Source organism: Canis lupus, chromosome 20 (assembly GCF_048164855.1).
Source record: "Canis lupus baileyi chromosome 20, mCanLup2.hap1, whole genome shotgun sequence".
Classification (NCBI taxonomy): Eukaryota; Metazoa; Chordata; class Mammalia; order Carnivora; family Canidae; genus Canis; species Canis lupus.
The window spans coordinates 44594361-44615358 of NC_132857.1; the positions used below are offsets into that span (position 1 = coordinate 44594361).

The following is a 20998-nucleotide window of genomic DNA, read 5'->3' on the forward strand; positions in this document are numbered from 1 at the left end:
GATGTCAGATCCTACTTCATAATATCTGGTTTCCGTTTTCCATCAACAAATAATATTAGGTCAGGATTCTCAGTGGAGTTTGTAACTAATCTGAGTAAGGTACAGAAAAGTTCTCTGAGGTAAGGCAATCATGAGGTTCCCCTTCTGGTGGTGGCAAGTAAGTGTCAGAATTCAGGGTGTGGCTGCAGTGAATAGTAATGTGAAGGAGAGAATAACAGTGTCCTAAGAGATTAATTGGCTGGCTGAAAAATGTGTTCTCCCAGTACTAATATGGTTGTGTTGCATGAGGCACCATGAGGTTCCATTGCCCTAAGACAAGGGTGATAAGCCTTTGCAACAGGGTCAAGGATGGGGATATTGTAGGTGATGGGTTTTTGATGGTTCACGTGAAGTTAAATTAAAATCCCAAGAGCTTATCTAGAACACTTATGTACAAATAGACAGAGGGATCTTTTGTAGTTAAGGATGTCTAGGGAAGGAAGCAGAGGAAGAGCCTTCACCAAGTTACAGAAGGTCTGTTTACGTTTGGGCTTCCAGAGGAGAGGATCTCTTACTCAGGACACTGTCACCTCATATGGAAATGTCACAATCTCAGAAAAATTCAGCACTCCTTACCTGTAATATCCTGTTAAACCTGGAAATCTTCTCAGCTGTCATTTTGTAAGGTATCTAGGATAAGTTAAGATACTCTTAAATATATCATGGGAGTGTTTCTCCCTCCTGGGATGGATCATGCCCTAAATAATGGACTGTGTTTTGACAAAAATTGTATGTGCCTTTCTTGCTAAGGCTGCGAACAAGAAAACAGAATCCTCTTTACAGGATTCCTTGTTGACTGAACAAGGATTAACAAAGGTCATCTACATATTGTATTGATACTGAATCACAAAGGGACTTTAGATAATTTAAGTCTGATTGAGGAACTGGGAGATAGGAGAGGCTTTCAGTGACTAGCTGTGCATGCCTGTCCAGGAATATTGTTTTTATTCCTGGGTGAAGGCAAATAGATGGTTACTGTCTTGGCCTAGAAGCACACTGAACAATGCAGAAATCTCTGTAGTAAAGCCATTGACTCTCCTTGTTAAATTTCGGGGGTGATATCAGAAGGCAGAAGGAATGTTTTTCAGTTAAGGGCTCAAGTTAAGGCATTGGACATAGAGAAATCTGTGGGTTATTTGAAATACCTAACACCTGTGTGGTATGATTATTCTAAAGAAGAAGCTGAGAAAAGGTGGCAGAGTTTCATGTAGAAAGAGTAACCTTCATATCTACCAGGAATTGATAAAGTTGACCATCTATGTTTTCAATTAATTTACCTTCAGTGTTTAAAGACGAGACAAGGTCCTGGATACTTTTTCCTTCCTTAGACCATGTTCACTGATGTGAATTTTCTGCTTTTTATTTACATCTTGGTTTCTATTTTGCAAGACTGGACAATCTTTTTTCCAGAGTCCTTTCTGTTTCTGATATCTATAACTGTCCTTGTCAATAGGTGATTAGTAAGGAAGTGGGTCATCTAGCTGTCTGGTCTGCAGGGCCATTAATTTATTTGGGGTATTATCTGGTTTTTGTTCTTAAGGTCTTTCAACATGTTCTGTCAGGAAAAGGGCTATTTCACATCCTAATTTCTGTTCTTTAATTAGGTCTCTAACATCAGATTTAATCTCAATGACAAAATGAATTAAAACAGCTGCTCTTACCTCAAAACCTATGTTAGATCCCAAGTGTTGTTTGATGGTGTTTTCTGGTGTATCTTGAAAAAATCATATTTCATCTTTTATCTGGTTACATGATTTATATTATGGTCCAACCAATTTTTTTTTGGAAAGTTTTAGGTGTGAGTTTTAGGAAACTTTGACTTACATTCTGACTTTATTTTGTTTTCTTTTGATTCTTAAGCTTATGGGAAGAGAGTTTCAGTAGGTCCCTCTCTGAGTCAGTTCAATAGGCTTTTGCTATTCAAGGCTTAGTCTCTGAGGGTCTGTCTAATAAATGTACAATTCAATATACATCAGGCAACCCTGAGTCTCATGTATTCCCTAAAATTCTAAGTTCTCTTCTGGATAGTTTCTGGACTTCTCTGAGTATAGAGAAATCCTTAATTATAACTCTTAGTTTGGCTTGGGTACAAAGTTTAAGTTCTGTACTTGGCCTGTATACCTAGCTCATAGGAAGATGGATCTTTAGAGGCAGAGACACAGGCAGGGGGAGAAGCAGGCCCCATGCACCGGGAGCCCGATGTGGGATTCGATCCCGGGTCTCCAGGATCGCGCCCTGGGCCAAAGGCAGGTGCCAAACCGCTGCGCCACCCAGGGATCCCAGGAAGATGGATCTTCAGAGGCAGTCAGCATTTTGGAATCTTAGGAGAAACACTGGGAAAAAGTAGGAAGTCTGGGCAAGGGGAAGAAGAGAGGCGTTCATAGAGGTAGGGGAGAGAGAATGGAGGCCAGGGGGGAGGGGAGAGCTGGATGTAGGGAGGCAAGTAGAGGGAGGAACTACTAGGAAATGAGTCTAGTTTTTGTTGCTTAAGTCTGTCAAATTGCTCCTTAGCTTGGCCAAAGATATTTTAGTGAAGCTACGTTTGATCAGAATTTGGAGGCCTCTGTCTACCAATAAAAAAAATCGCTGCCATTTGAGACTTTGTTCTCTTTCTTTCCTAAAATGCTTCTCATATGAACAATTTTGTCCATTTGAAGTGTTTCCTAGAGCTGCCCCCGAAGGCCCAAATCATCCTTGGAAAAGTTATGCCATCTAGAAAAATAGACATAAGAATTCAGATTACAATGAGAGTTTTTCTTAGAGGAGAACCTTGAGACTTAGACACCCCCAAGAGGAGTGGCAACTTGTGCACCCACCCTGATATTTGTCCTTCTCCAAATGCAAACCCAACAATCCATAAACCCAGGAAGAACACAATCTCTCAAAGCCTGGCTCTTAGGACACAGAAAAGTTTTATTGGCAACCCGGAACAAAGTTTGTTCAAACTGAAACTAGTCTGTGAGAGCCTCAGTAGTCTAGGAAGCAGTTCGATCAACAGTCTTATAGAGCTGGTGCCTGTGTTTTACCCTGTTGATTCTCCTTCTTATGAAAAGCAATGTTTTGAGACAGCATGACACAAAATAAAAGCACAAAAAGGAACAAAAGTGATGAAAAGGAATGTCCTGATTCTATCAAGTGTACCAAACAAATGGAAACCAATAACAAAACCCAGATACCAAAATGAGAATAAATAACTGAGGAACAATTTTTAAGGCACAATGCTAGGTCCCCTGCCCTATTTACACAAAAGGCTAAATATTGCACATTCTCTAGCCAATGGGTATTTGTAGAATATGTACATTTTATTCTGGGTCATCAATTTTTCCTGTTCTACTGGATTTTTCCCATCAGTGAGTAAACATGTACTACATATTTTTAAAAAGTCCTCCTTGACTGCATAGTACACATCACACACACAGCATTATTCCATTCTGGTTATCTCTGTAGAAAGATTAATCATAAATTATAGTCTATATCCAGCAACCTCTTCCCTTCCTTAACTTCAATCCCCTTCTTCCTATTATCTCTTGAACCCATTGTGACCAGGCGTGGCACCACTCCAGCAAACATGCTTTTGTCAGGGTCACTAATGACCTCCATGTTGCCTGATCCAGTCTTAAATCCTCAGCTTGCTCCATCTATCAGCAGGATTCGACCCAGCTGATAACTTCTTCCTTCTTGAAACACTTTCTCTGATAAAACTTTCATTGGTCTTTTTTAGTTCTCCTATCTCCTTGTCCTTCTTACTCTTCCTTGCTTGTTTCCTTGTTTCTCATCTCTCTGACATCAAAATAAATATGTCCTCAAGGCTCAGTCTTTTCAGTTCTGCTTTTTAGCTACACTGATTCCCTAAATGATCTCATCTACTCTTAATGGCTTAAAATAACATTATAGACTGTGGATCCTCATATTTGTATTTATAGTCTGAAGTTCGATACGGAAACACAGTAGGATGCTGTCCTTTACATTTAGTAAGCACCTAAAATGAAATATGAATAAAAATTCACTGGTGTTTTTTTTTTCCTTGATGCTATTGCTTCCACAGTCTTCTCCAGTTTAGCTAAAATCAATCCCATCTGCTAGTCATCCAGACCAAAACCTCCGCATCTTCCTTCACTCCTTTCCTGCTCCTCCCATTCCACATCTGATTTCTAAGTAAGTAAGCATTTCTCACCATTTGTCCTACTAGATATTTGCTTATCTGTTTATGTACATCTCCTACCACTAGAAAATAAGCTTCATGAAGGCAATGGCTTTGTATTGTTTACCGCTGTATCTCTATGCTCAGAACAATCCTTGGTACAGGGTAGGTATTTGACAATCTTTGTTGAATGCATGAATGAATAAAACCATTATCCAAATAAAAATATTATTAAATGTCCATTACATGACTCTACTACTATGTTAACTACCCTGGGAGATTGAAAAGGAAATAGAAGGCAGTCTAAGTTGAGAAACAAAATTGTCCAAAAATGAATTAAGAAAATAATCTAGTGAATGAGTGCTGGCGTGACTACAGATATTATGGAAATTCAGAGGAAGGACTGATCTTCAAGCTTGGGCAAGGAGGACTTTTTACAGAGAGTGGAGAAAGTTGCCAAATAGGTATCCTGAAGTTAAGGAGAGAAGCCCAACAGAGGAAAAAGATATCAGTTATGCTCCATCCCTACTTCATATTGTGAAAGCCATTAAGGCCCAAAATTGAATGGGCAGGGATTCAGCCTAGACATGGAACCACATTACTTTATAGTCAAAAGTTCTGGCTTTATAGTTCTCAGGATAAATTGTAATGGCTTCTTCCCTAATGAGTCATTCTTTGTTCATGCATCTTTTCATTTTTTCCTCATTCTCTCATTTATTGAACATTTATTTTTATTCGACATTGTGCTAGAGCTGAGGGTGATACAAAAATATATCAAAGATATGATCTTTGAAAGATTCTACAAGCCAGTTGGAGAGAAAAAACACACACAAAGCAGCCAGCAGAAGCACAAGGCAGCATGTAACGACATGCCTAACGACTGGCAGAGTGAAGGTTGATCTGTTTTTGGTATGTTTTACAATTCACCACTTGGCAAAGATAACATGCCTGTGTCACAGTACTTCTGTGCCTCACACAAGCATTCATATAAGGAAGTAGTGTGCATACTATAGACTGATACTCATTTACTATCACTATCTGGAAGCAGGGCAAGGGTAGGCAACTCTACAGAATTGATCTGTGCTTCCAGTGAGAAAGCCATAAAGCTTGAGAATCCTTAATATGAAGATCTTTAGCAAGGGCAATAAACTTAACTTCCTCAGACTTCCAACACAAGTGAGAACATGGCAAATTCAGGAGCCAGTGAGAATCCACCCTTTTCTTGAATCACTTTTGGGGAAATGCACTCTTTATAGGACATTCATAAAATCAAACTCCGTAGATTCCACTGTTTAAACTAAGTCTGGTAAGGAAAAGTGCTATGGGAGCAGCACTTCCTAGTTATTTTCTCCCTTCTAGCATACAAATGAGTGTAGTTATGAATGTGTCCTCCTGGCCCAGCTCAGACCTCCCTGTGCAGGGCACCTACTTCCAAAATGCATATATTTACAAGAATTACACCTCAGGAAATTATCATTACCAGGGAAAACAATCTGTTAGAACTTCTCTTCTTCCCTTTACCAACCAACTTACAGTGACTAGTGGTTTTTGTTGTTTTGTGTATGTGTGTGTTTTTTGTTTTTGTTTTTTTTCATTTTCAAGAATTGATGAAATGCAAGGCTTGTGGGCAGAGTGGGAGGAGCACTTAGATTTCAGAAGGGAGAAATTGACAAACTTTTTAGAGCTTGAGAAAGTTCAAAGTGGGAAAGGAGTAGGGGCATTTTGACACGTACTCTTTTAAAGTATTGATTTTTTTTTTCTCAATTGATCTGAAAGCATGACAAATGTTTACTCTGACACCCAATACAGTATTAAAAAACCCAAATGTCAGGGTGAAAATCTGGTGGGCTACAACCTTAGTGGAAGAAGGATAAAATATCTTATATGACCCAGAGTTGCCTTATTTTTCTCTGTCCGACATTTTTGTCTTTCTAATTTTTGTTTGTTCCTCTCAGTTGCACTCATCTAGGAAAGAGGAGGGAAAAGCCATCTCTACCACTAATGTTGCCAGCAAAACTTTGCTACTCTCAAATGAAAGGGATTTTTTCCTTTTAATTAAAGTAGGAATGAGTAAACTTGTTAATATTATACCATACTTACTCTCTCAGTAATAGATGTTCAATCAGTAGGCATCTACTTAGAGGTGATGAATCAGCAATCTATGGATACAAAAGGCAGCTATGCCATGCTCAGTACTTTTCCTTGCAGACCTCCTCACAAAGGTTCTTTGAGCCTCAGAACATATTGATTTCATTAGATGTGCTAATTTAGCAATTCTCTGGTTTGAAGACCATAATTACATCACAATACATAACCTATGTATATAGACTCTTTACAGGGAGAAAAAAATTTGCTCTCAACTTATAAACAGCAAATTTACACATTTTTTTTCTGCAAATGTCAGTTGTAAATCTCCCTTATGTACTCACAAGGCTCTCTTACAGTGACTCTTTTATTAATAAACTGAATAATTTCATACAATGTTAATGAGTTAGTGCTTATCTCTTGCTCTGTTTTATGCTTAAAATGTACTGGAGAACTGGACAATTTATCTAAGCATGTGGGTGACTAAGGTACATGACAGTTTTAATAATTAGGTTGCATCTATCTCTATTTTCACTGATGAAAAAATGTTACACTTGATTTTCTCATTTTCATAGCTGTATCAGAGTTCAGAGAAAACAAATCAAACAGTAATATGATAATAGAGCTGAATTATAGAGCATTTTCACTATAAGTGGATTTTTACTGCATTCTATGTTTCCTGTGTTTTTGCAACAATTACTAAGACATGAGGAATAAATTAGGTTGTTCTTTGTTATCTTTTAGAATACTAATTTTATTTAAGGTGCGTCTCCTTGTTTGTAAATGCTCTTTTCCTTGCTACTCTATGTCCATTTTTTTTTTCCTTGAGAATCAATTGCATACCTACCATGCACTGGGTACTATGTAAGGAACTTCACTTTGTTCTATCTACTTAGCTAGATTTATTGGGGTGCAGGGCTGCTAGTGGACGTGGGTATATGTGTGTGTGCTGCCCTCTACTGGACCTGATTTCTAAATAAGTATTTGGGAGGGTTTTTTGTTTTTTGTTTCTTTGAGGGAAAAGAGAAAGGAGAAAGAAAATTTAGGAAGGACTGTATTTATTCTTTATGTTACTAATAAATGCTTTGGGAGTAGGGACTGCATTTTACATAGGTTTAGGAATCCCACAGCCTAGCACCGTATCCTATGCATAGTAGGTGCTCAATAAATATTTGTTAAATAAATAAGTTAATTGTCTCAACCTTGGAAGCTATGATAGATTCAGGGGGATAAAAGACATAGATCTTATTAGAGACAGGGTGGGTCTACATATAAGCCCACATTTGAGTGATCAACTTTCTTTGGAAATTTCAATATTAATCATTTGGTATTATGTAGCTAGGGATCTAGGAGCAGAAAGAAGAGTAGCCACTAAGATATTGGCTAAAAATTTTACCAGGTAGACAAGAACTTGAGACATGAATGTGTGTCTGTGAATAAAGCAAACATAGTAAGTAGAGAGATTACCCTTTCATTAAATATCAGCCACATAGCAAATTTCACCTATCTGAAACCCAGCCAAAAAAAAACAAGAGGGAAATATACAAAACAAAACAAAACAAAAACACCAAGAGGGAAAGTCTTTTACAGGTATGCTCTAGAACAATGTAAGAGAGATGGCTATTTGCCTAATGCAGTTCATTTGCATCATCCAAATGATAGAATTTTAGCTGGAAATGACTGTGTAATCAGGGGCTGAATTTCCAACCCTCCTGGCATCTAGATATGGCCTTGGTTATACCAGTCACATCCTGATTCCCAGTGGTGAATGGCACTTCTATTCAGGATTTTCTAAAAAGATTTATTTATTTATTTATTTATTTATTTATTTATTTATTTATCAATCAATCAAGGTTAGGAAAAGAAGGAGAGGGAGAAAGAATCTCAAGCAGACTCCATGCTGAGCACAGAGACCCATGTGGGGCTCAATCCCATGACCCTGAAATCATGGCCTGAGCTGAAATTAAGAGTTGGAGGCTTAACTGATGATATATTCAAAACTTTTAGAAGCTGTTGTACCCCTTCTACCTTCTCTTTCCCTTTCCACTGACTGGAGCTGACAACACATGGCACAACATGCAATGAGTCTGGGAACCTACCTGCTGCAGTCGTGAATTAGATGGGATAGTCCTGAAAAATAAAGGTTTTAAAAATTTTTTATTTATTTATGAGAGAGAGAGAGAGAGGCAGAGACACAGGCAGAGGGAGAAGCAGGCTCCATGCGGCGAGCCCGATGTGGGACCCGATCCCGGGTCTCCAGGATCAGGCCCTGGGCTGAAGGTGGCGCTAAACTGCTGAGCTACCCGGGCTGCCCTAAACAGTTTTTATATTGAGCTTCCAGGATTTGTCTGCTGGTATTTGTCACAGCAGCTAGCATTATTTACCCCACTAATACAGAAATATATTCAGTATATTCTTCTAGAAGATGTTAATATGCTGTACTATGCTAATACTATACTGCATTATATTATACTATAATACTAATACTGTACTGTACTATAATACTAATGCTATACTATATCTTATATTAAAGTAGAAACACATTTTTAAGGAAGATGTCCAAATGAAATTATTAAAATTAAAACAATAACACCAGCAATAACAACTATGTTTAGTTTTCCAGAGGACACATGTCCTAGGGGTTTCCGAAAGCCAGAATAGCCCTGTAGCCTGCACTGATCCTTAATTGGGTATGTGGCTCAAGCAGGGATGGTCACAAATAGAAAGGGCAGAGGCTAAGGACACATGGAATATATGATATTGGATACACCAGTGTCTTGTATAACAGAGAGGCGGCACTATAAGTGCCCATGGGATCCAAGCATGAGGGGGAATGGGAAAACTAATGCTATTTTTCTGCCAGTTCATTATGGAAAAGCCATCTCTACTATCACTGTATAGCTGACTCTCCACAAAATCAGCATCTTCATCCTCGATGGACAACATAGCAGTAGTTTAGGATATCTTTATTTAATAAATTAGCTAATTAAGTTAATTCATTATTTTCCTTCGTTTGTAGTGAATGAAGAGATTTGACTCTGTGTTTTCATAAGCCTGATACTGTGAGAAAACCTGATGCTGTGCTTTGCTGGATGCAGTTGAGATATCTTGACCCCTGCTGTATGCAGAAAGCATCTAATAATGAGCTAGAGTATAATGGAATTCTGACACATGCACTTCAGGCCCTGTTGTTATCATCCTATTTTCATAAATGATCTTTGCTTTTTTTTTTAATGGAAAAAGTGTACAAAATAACTCACTTGCTGGGTTAGAAGGTGCTCAAAGATATTATCCTTCTCTTCCTTTTCTTGTTCACATTTTTATTGTACATTTGCCCAGAGGCTCTTGAACAAGACCATGTTTATTAATCCAATAAAGGAGTACATGTAATGATGATCGTTTACTCCTGACCTATAAGAAATAGATATTTATTTTATTGGTGTAATGAAGTTTTATAGTTTCAGGATTTCTTTGCTCTTTAATTTCTCTTAGAGTCCAGGGTTTGCAGTTTCAAAAATGTAAAATGAACATGTGGATGCAAATCTAGGTGCCCAGAATGAATCTTTTGCCTTCATGTAGCTTTTTGAAATTCTCTTCCCATTTAAGTTTTCATTTTCTGGCCCATTGCAGTGTTTCTTGTTAAAATTTTGCCTTATCGAGCACTGTGTGAAATAAACTGGCCAATTGTTGGATCAGAGGGATCTTTTAATCATTTGGAGATTGGGATTATCCTGGTTATAATAAGATTTGACCTGCAAACACAGACAGAAATGTGTTCTTGTTAGCTTTGTTGTAGTTCTGCCTGGAGGCAAGGTTATAAACTAGATAACCTCCTGAGGTTCACCATGACTCCATAATTCTACGATACTAATCTCCTTGAGTGAATCCAACATTTTTATTCCTCCTTTGAAGATACTACTAGCCTGTGCTTTGAAAATATGTCTCTCTTTGTTCTGGAGGCACCAGAATATGTTGTCAAAGAACAAAGTGGAAACTTTCAGGAAATTTGTGAGCATGAGGTCCACTTCATTTTTCTGAAAGAAAGTGAAAAGATGCAACATATCTATAGTTTCCAAACTTTATTTCAGTTCTATTTAATTCAGTAAACAAGTACTAACTATCTATTTATTTGGCAGGCATTGTAACTCAAAAATGAGGAAAAATGGCTTATTTCACATGTTTGTTGTAAAGATGAAATGAAATCACAGATGTGCACAGAACTTGGCATATAGAAATCCCTCAATAGATAGTAGTTATTTTTGTCTATATTAGGAAATACCTCAACAACTTTGGAGCACGTTGAACTGTAATGTCTAGTTGATGCCACATTCTCTTTGTCTGCAGAATATTGTTCTAAACAGTATTGCATGAAAGGCAATGTTGAGTCTCTAGCAGATCTGGATTTGAATCCTATGTACATCCCCACTCTATTACTCATGTAATTTTCTTATTTCAGTCTGTCAGCTTTTTGAGTAAATAAACTAGTTCATGGCGAGCTGCTGTTCACAGGTAACCATGGTATGATCATGAAGTTCTCCATGTCTTAGACTGAGTCCTCCTCAAAATGGAGCCTGAGTCAGAGCCTTTGGGTATGGGTAGATGATTTGGGAAGTGAGTCTAGGGAATGCACTCGGGACTGGGAAAATGAAAAAGGGAAGGAGGAAAACTAATATCAGTGGCTGAGTGGGCCATTGCTACAGGTGACATAGTCAGTCTTGTCAGGACCTTCTGGAGAGCCTTATGAAATGTGTTTCAAATTTGTCTAAGAAGGGAAGCATGCTATCAGGAGTCTCCAGAGAAACAGAACCAATAGGTTATAAAAGAGATTTAGCATGAGGGATTGGCTCATATGATTATGGAGATTGAGAAGTCCCACAGTCTGCTATCTATAAGCTAGAGACTCAGGAAAGCTAGTGGTATAATTTGGTAAGTATCTGAAGGCCTGACAACAGGGCAATGATAATGGAATTCCAAGTCTGAGGGTATGAGAAAATATGAGATGCCCCAGCTCAACACTGAAACAGGAAAAAAAGAGATGACTCTCCTTCCTCTGCATTTTGTTCTGTGCAGTCCTCAAGGGATTGGATGATGCCTACCCATGCTGGGGAGGGTAATCTACTTTACTGAGTCCATGGATTTAAATGCTAATCTCATCCAAAAACACCCTCACAGACACACCCATAAATATGTTTAATCCAGACACTTCTTGGCCAGTCAAATTGATATATATGTGGTTGACATCACCACTAATGGCTCACAGGCTGTGGTGGGCAGGAAGGGAGGGGTGTGGGGCTTGGGCTTAGGCTTGGGGTGTGCAGCACTGTCAGGTTGCATTCTAGTGAAGCTGATGGTTCAGAAAACTAGATGTTACAGTGGCTCAGGCATGGGATAGGGTCACCAGAGAGTGCATTGGCACACAGGGGGGTCTGAGAGGCTGGAGGATGTCCATGAGAGCTGAATAAGGTGGTCACACCATGTGCTGAGTTGGGAAGAGACGCACATCAGTAAAGTATAAAATGTACTTAAAAGACAATAAACTGAATTTCATGTGAGAATTCAAGGATCTGTTGGTCATAGCAGGCATGTTTCACTTGTTCCTGCTGCACATCCTTTGAACCTTGTTCTCATATTACATCAGCTGTCAGGGTTTGGGGAAATAAAAAGAACCCAGAAGGTTCCCAACCTTGAAATGTAATAAAAACTACTGGAGTAGATCATGTTTGCTGTCTCTTCTCACTTTTTAATATTGTGTAAACCATTCTCCTAAAGCAGAACTCCAAGAACAGAGCTTCTTGGGTTTAGGTTGGTCAGCAAATCTTTAACTAGAGGAGGAAAATGAAATATAGATGTCTTGAATTGTAGGTCTCTTCAGAAAAGAGCCCTCTTTACAAATTTTTTTGAACCAAAAGATTGTTTAATCTTTACTGACTGATGGAAAATGATTTTAAAAGGAGAGAGAGATGCTTTCCATTCTCCTACCTCCATAGCTATTAGAATTCACATTTATAGCCACTTTTTGTCTTCTCCAGAAGATAACCTTTATTCACCTATAAGAATAGTCAATGTAATATTAGCCTTCACAGGTTTTCTGGTAAGCTGCTATAAAGGACTTCTGTATTTCTATAAAGTCTGTAAGTGTGTGCTGCCAGAAGCTGTAGGCATTGGAAGCAACATTCACAATGAGGGAAAATTTGAGACTGTTACCCAACTGCCTTTCAGCTTTGCTTTGACCATTGTATCAAGAGAATAAAGATTCACTCTAATATGATAGGCTCACCATTAAAAAAAATCTTTGCAAACATATAATTACATATGTCTGAGAAAGCAGCATATATTACCTAAATAATGAAAAAGTCATGATCTTATACTACTTAGTGAAAAATTTTAAGGTGATAGGCTGTCATTATTTCATGAGAATAAGAGCTAAAGATTGGTTGAAAATAGCATGTAAAAACTTTTGTCTCTTTTTTTAATGCTGTGCCACCGTTGAAATTTTTTTGTTGTTATGATATAATCTGTGCAAAAGGAACAGAAATTATGATTTTAGGATTTCTAATTCTTTGGTTGCTTTGTGTCTTACATATAACGTATTTAGAATTATATTTAGAATTATATTTTATTTTAAATTCCATTTAACATACAGTGTTAAATTAGTTTCAAGTGTACTATGTAATGATTCAACAATTCCATACATCACCCAGTGCTCATCACAACAAGTGTACTCCTTAATTCCCATACAGTTACATTTTTATTATAATGTCATAGGTATGTGTATGTTAAAGATAACATGCTTTACTTTCAATAAGATGCATTTATACTTAAAATACTTTTATTTTATACTTAAAATAAATGCAGTATATGCATTTATAAAAAATATACATTTTTATATTCTATTTAAGTAAAAATGTCTATTAGTATGATTTCAGTACAGTAATGAATAAGTATTTTTAAAAAATGACTATAAATTCAAGATTTTAACTTCATTAAATGTCTATAGTTTAAAAGAATTGACCATGATATGATTGCTTAATATTTTGGAGATTCTCTTCTAAAAATATATAAAAATCATCAATCATATCATAGGTTTTCTTTAACAAACTGGACAGATTGACCTATCAAAAAAGATGGGTTTAAATCAACTTTTAATTAGGAAGAAAAATTAAAATTCCTTAGTTGCATTAACAACAAACTGGTAGTCCATGATCAACTTTAGCAATTAGGGTGGTTCATTTTCCTCTATTCCTGGACATCTTTTGTCTTCCTCCTAATTACTAGAAATGCCTGTGTGAAACTCAGAAATTCAATCAGAAGATGAAATACTGAAATAAGTCCTTCTCATTCTTTTCTATTGACTTGAGATAGAGACACAGTTTTCTGATTCTCACAATAATGAGTTGGAATCCTTATTTTAAGAAGCTCAAGTAGAATATTTTTGGATAAAATGCTGAGTGAATTAACACCATTTCCAGAGTTAATTAGCAATGCCTGTGTCTGCACAGAATTATTAGTTCGTTTCTTTTAACTGAAATAATTGGTCACTTCTAACAACAAATTTGAGAGATTTTAACATCAAAATAAAAAAAAAAAAGACAAACATTGTTTACATGCATTATGTAACCACAGGGACTGAATTTTCCACTGTATTGACTAAATAACCTAATTAAGAGCTAGGTTTAGTGTTCTGTTCACATAGGGTGACCTTCCAAGGATAGCTTGCGCATGGAGAGTAGAGGGCCAGTGTCCCAAGACATTCATTTTGTGTGAGGACAGGGCCTTGTTCTGGTGGAAAGGTAGCTGCTTCCCTTTAATGTTGGTAATTGTGTCTAAGCATGTATTCTCCTTTTATTTCAAAAACATTGCTGCTCATAATGTATCTGTATTTACCCAGGAAATGACATTTCTAAGAATAAGATACTACCTTGGGAGCTAAGGAATGGTCAAAAGGCCTTTCATCTTTTATAATTTTGGAGTCTAGCCTGAGTAAACTGTTGGCCTCATTTCAAGGACTGTGTCTTTACCACTCCATCATGTGGGAATGGTGAATGAAATATTTAGGAAGTGTTTTTGGAAGCTTCCACATATTTGGATATTTTTTATCTCCTCTTTCTGACAAAACATCTGAACAAATGAATGCAGATGCTCTCCTAAATTGGGCAAATTTGAAAGCTGAGCCACATACTTTCAAAGTGAACTGGAAGATTAAAAGAAGTACAGTATTTATGGTTCCCTCTGGCTCTACTTGCAGAGGTTTCATCTCCCTTCAGACCCATGTGTACATGTCAGGAATTGGCTATCAGTTCATTGTTATCAACTCTCTTGGAAGGATTCATTAATTTTATAACACAACATCTCTTTGCAATGAATAGTTCTGCAAACTAGGAGCTTCATTTTATTCATCTTGAACCTGCTTGGCATGCTGCAGGATTCTTTGGGAATAGAGTTTTGTAGAATGAGACTATTCCCATTTTAAATAACCCATGCAGCGTCATCAGTAAAGCAAATAATAAACCACTCTCAAGAAAACCTATAAAGGACTCCCCTTCCCATCCAAGCTGGCACATAATCCTCCCAAAGATCATGGTACATTATCATGGCTATTAACCAGTCAAACCATGGAAGGAGAATGGAAAAAGATGCCTGAGCTCTTAGATCTGGCAAACCTGGGTTCAAATTCTAAACCTTGGAATTCTTCATCTCTCTGAATTTTAGTTTCCATGTCAGTATGTTGGGGACAATGGTGTCTTTAGCATAAACTGACATAATAATCACATGAGATAATATTGTAAAGGGTTACTGTACATGCCTAATTATTGGTCATTATTTTAGTTAATAGCTTTATGAGTTAGAATATTTAGCATTCCAGGTAATGAAAATCCAATTCAGATGGCTTAATAAGATGATTTATAGGTCACATGACAGGAGGTCTGGAGGTAAAGCAAGTCTAAGGTTGATGAATTGAGTGGCATGGTGATGCAGTAGAAATCCAGGTCCTTCCAACTTCCCACTCAACAATTGTGAGTATTCTCTTGGGCTAACCCTCTTCACAAGATGGTTTCTTTAATTTTAAGCACATCTTCATCAAGAAATATCCCGAATCAGAAAATGGGGCTTTTTAATACTTTATCCCTTGTCATTGTTATAAAACCTTTCCCAGGGCCTATTCTTCAAAAGTACCTTGGCTAGAATTACACTTCATTCCCATACTCTCTGCTCCCCAGTCCCTGGGAAAAGAAGTGGGATTACCATGATCAGCATTAATGAATTGTGATTTGTCAGTGGGCCTGGGGCTGGACCCCACTTACTTTAGGGGCACCTGAACATGCTTACCTGATTGAAGTCTAGGTACTATTAACAAGATTTGAGGTGAGAAAGAGCTACTGGAGAGGCCCCCCACCTGTATCTGCTACACAAGTATTATCTGAAACTCCATCATAGACTTACATGGTACCAAATGCTGAGAGAACACAAAAGTTGCTCTCTGTAAGGTATATGAATTGAGTTGGAGGAGACAAAAGATTTGAAGCAGACTCTAACAAAGACTTACATGGCATAGAGCACTGCTTCTCAAACTTGAATGAACATATGAATCACTTGGGGATCTTAGTAAAATGTAGAATTTGATATAGTAGGTCCAAGGTGGGGCCCAAATTCTGCATTTCTAACAAGTGTCCAGGTGAGGCTGATGCTACACTTTGTGTAGAAAAGGCATAGATAAGTTTGATGTCAGATATGTAGGAAGAATAGAATCTGGAAGATTCTAGAGTGCTTCCCAGAGGTGGCAGGACACCGTGTAGCCCCTACAGCTTATACAGTTTTGCTAGATGGAGAAAACAAGGTATTACATGCTTTGAATGTTTTATAAACACATTTTTAACGTGATAATACCAGGGAAAATAATGTGGCGATTAAGATACCAAAAGAGAGTATAAAGTTTCTGGACTAAACAGCAGGCATATTGTGCAGGGAAGCCATGGCTCATAGGGTTACCTGCCCTTCTTTAAATCTTAATGCCCGAAAAAGAAATAGACATAATGACAGTGCACCTGTATCCCAGAGCAAAGCAGTGAGCTAAAATAATTCAGCCAGAATTTGGACATATTTTCACAAACAGGAGTGAGCCTTTTCTTAAACACACACACACACACACACACACACACACACACACACACACACACAACCTCTTTAGGGTTTTTCTTTGTTTTATCCTTTGCTTCTCAAAGAAGACAAAACAATACCACTATCTTAACTTTTGCACCTTTTCCTTCTTAATGCTATTTGTTTTGTGAATAAGTTAGATGAGTCGCTTCTTAAATCATGAAGGGAAATGAAAGAAAACAGTGGATATGTTCTTAAAATCAACTTTCTCTTTGAAAAGTATGTATATATGTAGGTAAAAAGGCAATTAGGATAGTTGGAGCTGACCAGTCAATATGGCCATGGAGGTAACTTTGTCCCCAAGTTATAATGATGCCGGTTTTTTCCTTTGGGGTATAACTGGAGATTCCTTGAGAATTCAAGAACAATAAAGCCATAAGAGATCAAAAGGGAGAAAATACAGTTATGGAACATCATTGATTACACAACAAATTTGCAGACTTTCTTAAGAAGCATTCCTTTCCTCATCCTGTGAAGTCCCGGAGGCTGGTGTTTAGTAGTATCAGGGAGGTTGCTTCATCTTCATCTGGATTAAAATGAGTAGGAATGGGAAGTAGAAAAAAATAGAAGAGATCCTAGCTCCAAATTCTGGATTCTTCTGCATTTGGTGGATCATACTCTGAATCATTGTATTTTACTATGATGCAGTGTTGATCAAATGAAAAAAAAAAGATAGGATTAGGTCATCAAAATACATTAAGCCTGGAGATCAAGATGCTAGTTCTGGCATTATAATGAATTCATTGTCTGGTTCTCACTTTCTTGATTTGTGAAATGGGGAAGTTAAACTTGACAGTGCTCCCTAAACCTGCTGAGCATCAGAATGATAAGAGGAGTTAGATGCACAAATTCCTTAGGCTGTGTTGAAACCTGCTGAAGGAGAGCTCTTGGGGGTGGGGCCCAGCAACTGTGGACTTTGGAAAGGATCTTGGCTGATGCTCATGTAGCCCTCTCTCCCCAAGTATGAAGACCCCACTTTTGGAACCCAATTTGCTAGAAAATCTTTTCCAATCCATTCATCTCCAAATCCTCTGATTTTAATGCAATAGCGAGAGTGCTGATTTCAGAATAGAGAATGATGGCAAGGGAAATTATTTGGATAACCACAATAATAGTATTTTTAAATTCTCGGTTTACCGTGAAATGGTTTTCACAGTGGTTGGGCTCTGAGGATTCTACTTCAATCTTGCCTTTACCTCACCTTTGCCTTTGGGAATAGCCACCCATCAGTACAAAGCTGATTCTAGAGGCTGGGCAGTGGAGGGGGTGGGGGCGAGGGCAGGGGCAGGGGGTAAGAAACCACTTTCTTTGCATTCACAGATCCTGGTCTGTATTCATTCAAGCACAATTAAAAACAGTAGGGTTTCCCAGTTAACATTTGATAAAGTTCACAAAACATTGTTATTTTGCTTATTGTTTTTGAGAAGCCTGTGGGGGAGGAAACATATTTTGACAAAAGTATCGTCTTAAATCTCCAAATGTGAAACTGTGTAAGGGTTTATGCATCAATGTCCTTCTAAAAGACTTTGTGGTCAACTCTGCGGGCCACTTGGGAGCAGGAGCTCTCTCTGCATCTCTTCTTCATTAGCTGCGGTGCATGTATTTCTTAAAAGGACAGGAGTCTTTGCTTTTCCTAAAAGAATGATGCATTATTGCTGGAGCTTTGTGTTTCGGCAGCGCTTTTACCTTATTGACTGTTAAAAACATACTCTGGGAAAGTCTCACTCTGTGGTGTTAATCTTAAAAATAAAACCGTCTTTTACCAGTAAAAATGAGTTTATGTGGGAATAACAGAAAATTGCAATTCGAGACATGCAAGCTATGGCAAAAGCACAGGCAAGACCAATAACAAAAGTGAGGAATGATATTTTATGGATAGGGGGGAGGAAGTAGGGACAGTTTGTTTTAAATGGAAGTCCATTAGAAGAAAGGAGGAGTTCTGGGTGATGACAGTTTTCCATTGGCTTAGTTGTGGGGCTGGTTAATTTCCTATAGGAGGTGCAACCTCCATCTTGCCCTGTTCAGGCTTCTGATTGATAATACTTCCCTGCTGACTGTTCTGTTGTGGTCTATAAATGATAATTCTTCCTGTAGTAGATGTTGAGTGGTACAGCTCCTCATTGTAGCCTTCTCTTCTGTCCTCCCGGCTTCACTTTGTGGGGTTTCCTTGAATTAATTTTCATGGTGGAAATACATCCAAATCTCATCAGGTGAATGGGCCTTCTTTGTCCTACTGCCTTTAAACCAGGCCAATCCTCAGTCCACATAGTTGGTATCCAGATGTGAAGAACTTTGCCATCCTGGCTGGCTTGATGGCAGCTTGATGGCATCCTGGCTGGCTTGTGTATTTGTGACAGTTCTCCTGCAGCTCACCCCCATGTCCCACTTTTCCCTCCAGATGGTTCCTGGCCATCTGCCTATGTCTTCTACTCTTAGTCCTGAGGACGAAGTTAGATTCTGAGTGTTGTTTTTGTCCATCTTTTATAAACTCAGATTGTACTTCTTGTCTTCGGATTGCTATTTCAGGTAAACATCTGCTGAATTCCAGCCCCTAAAATTACATCCCTGTTGAGTCTGTCCATCCTCCTCCCTTCTTCTCTTGCTCCGTCATCTTCCTAGCATTCCCACTCTATGCCTGTGCACAGAAATGAGGTTGTTGTATAGGACAAATGTGTATTTGTCTTATTAAAGACTGCAGTACGGTAGCTAATAGTAATAACTCATGGCTTCTCAAACTTCGATGTACAGATTAATCACCTGGGAATCTTATTAAAATGCAGATTCTAATTCAGTATATCTGAGGCTTTTCTAACAAGCTGCTAGGTGACGAAATGCTGCTGGTCTGCAGACGGTATTTTTTGTAGGAAGGGTATAACTAACCCCAGAGGCAGTATGATATAGAACAGTGTATTCAACCTCTCCTCTGTTGACTGTTTGGACCAGACACTTCTTTGTTGTAGGGCTGTTCTGTACATTATAGGTGTTTAGCAATATACCTGGATTCTCTCTACTGGATGCCAAGTAGTTCTCCCTTCCTAGTTGTAACAGTCAAAACTATCTTCAGGTACTGTTAAATATCCCTTGGGGTAAAAATCACCCCTGGGTCAGAGATTCACTGATATAGAGGTTATTACTAAGGACTCTAGACCAGACTGTTTGCATTCAAATTCTGGCTTACCACAATGTCCTTCAACAGATGGATGATGGATAAAGAAGATGTGGTCTATATATACAATGGAATATTACTCAGCCATCAGAAAGGATGAATACCTACCATGTACTTCAATGTGGATGGGATTGGAGAGTTATGCTGGGTTAAATAAGTCAGTCGGAGAAAGACAATCCTCATATGGTTTCACTCATATGTGGAATATAAGAAACAGTGAAAGGGATTATAAGGGAAAGGAGGGAAACTGAGTGGGGAAAAATATGAGAGGAAGACAGACCATGAGAGACAACTAACTCTAGGAAACAAAGGGTTGTGGAGGAGGAGGGTGGGAGGATGGGATGACTGGGTGACAGACACTAAGGAGGGCACTTGATGGGATGAGCACTGGGTGTTATACTATACGTTAGCAAATTGAATTTAAATAAAACAAAAAAAATCAAACAAAAAAACAAATTCTGGCTTACCAATTTACTAGATGAGCTTCAATGGGCAATTTAGCTAATATTTTTTGTGTCTCAGTTTTCCACTCTATAAAATGGGGCTAATAATAGTGTCTACATTAAATATTCATATAATTACTATGGGGATTAAAAGATTAAATATCTATGAAGTGCTTAGAACTCTATGCATGTGTATGTCTAGAAATCAATAAATGTCAGCAAATATTATTCACATTTTGCTCTGCACTGGAATTTTCATTAAGGGATGCTATTTTACTATCTATGAACATATTTTGTTCAATCAAAAAAAAATAAAAAAATTTACATATTCTTGAGTTAAGACAATGTGGTTTGTTTACTTAACTAGATTAATACTGGGAAAACAGCTTATTAAACATACATTGTGGTATTTTATGTTGATTTAATGTAATTAATTGTGATCTCATATTTGGCACCTAGGAATATCACTTGAACACTATCTAACAAGAAGGAGTGTATATAGAGTGCCTCTGTATCGGACTCCTAACAGAGCAGCAGCTTACCTAATCACCATGGAATCCAAGGAAATCTGAGACTTGTATAATGGTCCTGCAGTTGTTCAAACATCTCTTAAAACTTGTTGCCCACACCTCTCCTGGCTGCAATAAATATAATAATATTTTCCAGGCTGACAGGAGTATGACTTGATTCAGTTTACTCATGTTGCTATATTCAACCCTAATTAAAGCCACTGGTGTGCTTGGTGGACTTTTTATTATAATTTTTTTGAATCTTTCATTATCAACACCAAGATAATAGTTTACTTTGCAGAATACTCTCAATCAAGATATTTGAAAGATTTTTTTCTTAATCAAATGCTACTCCCTGACCTTGCACAGAACTTTAGGAATAAAATTTCGTAGACTTTATCGGTTTCTATGAAGCACCTAAATTTACAGAACAAGAAAGTGCAGTGTGTCAGAGGAAAAA

At 37.8% G+C, this 20998-nt stretch overlaps 1 long non-coding RNA gene across 2 annotated transcripts; it reads left to right on the top strand.

Annotated features, from left to right (window-relative positions):
• The first annotated feature begins 15 nt into the window (after nt 1-15).
• On the top strand, nt 16-20700 carry LOC140611929 (uncharacterized). 2 transcript variants are annotated; one of them, XR_012013236.1, is made up of 5 exons: nt 16-119; nt 538-665; nt 4085-4194; nt 15173-15279; nt 20489-20700. It is a non-coding gene; the product is annotated as an uncharacterized lncRNA (long non-coding RNA). The 2 variants fall into 2 exon arrangements; XR_012013235.1 differs by lacking the exon at nt 15173-15279.
• The last annotated feature ends 298 nt before the right edge of the window (nt 20701-20998 follow it).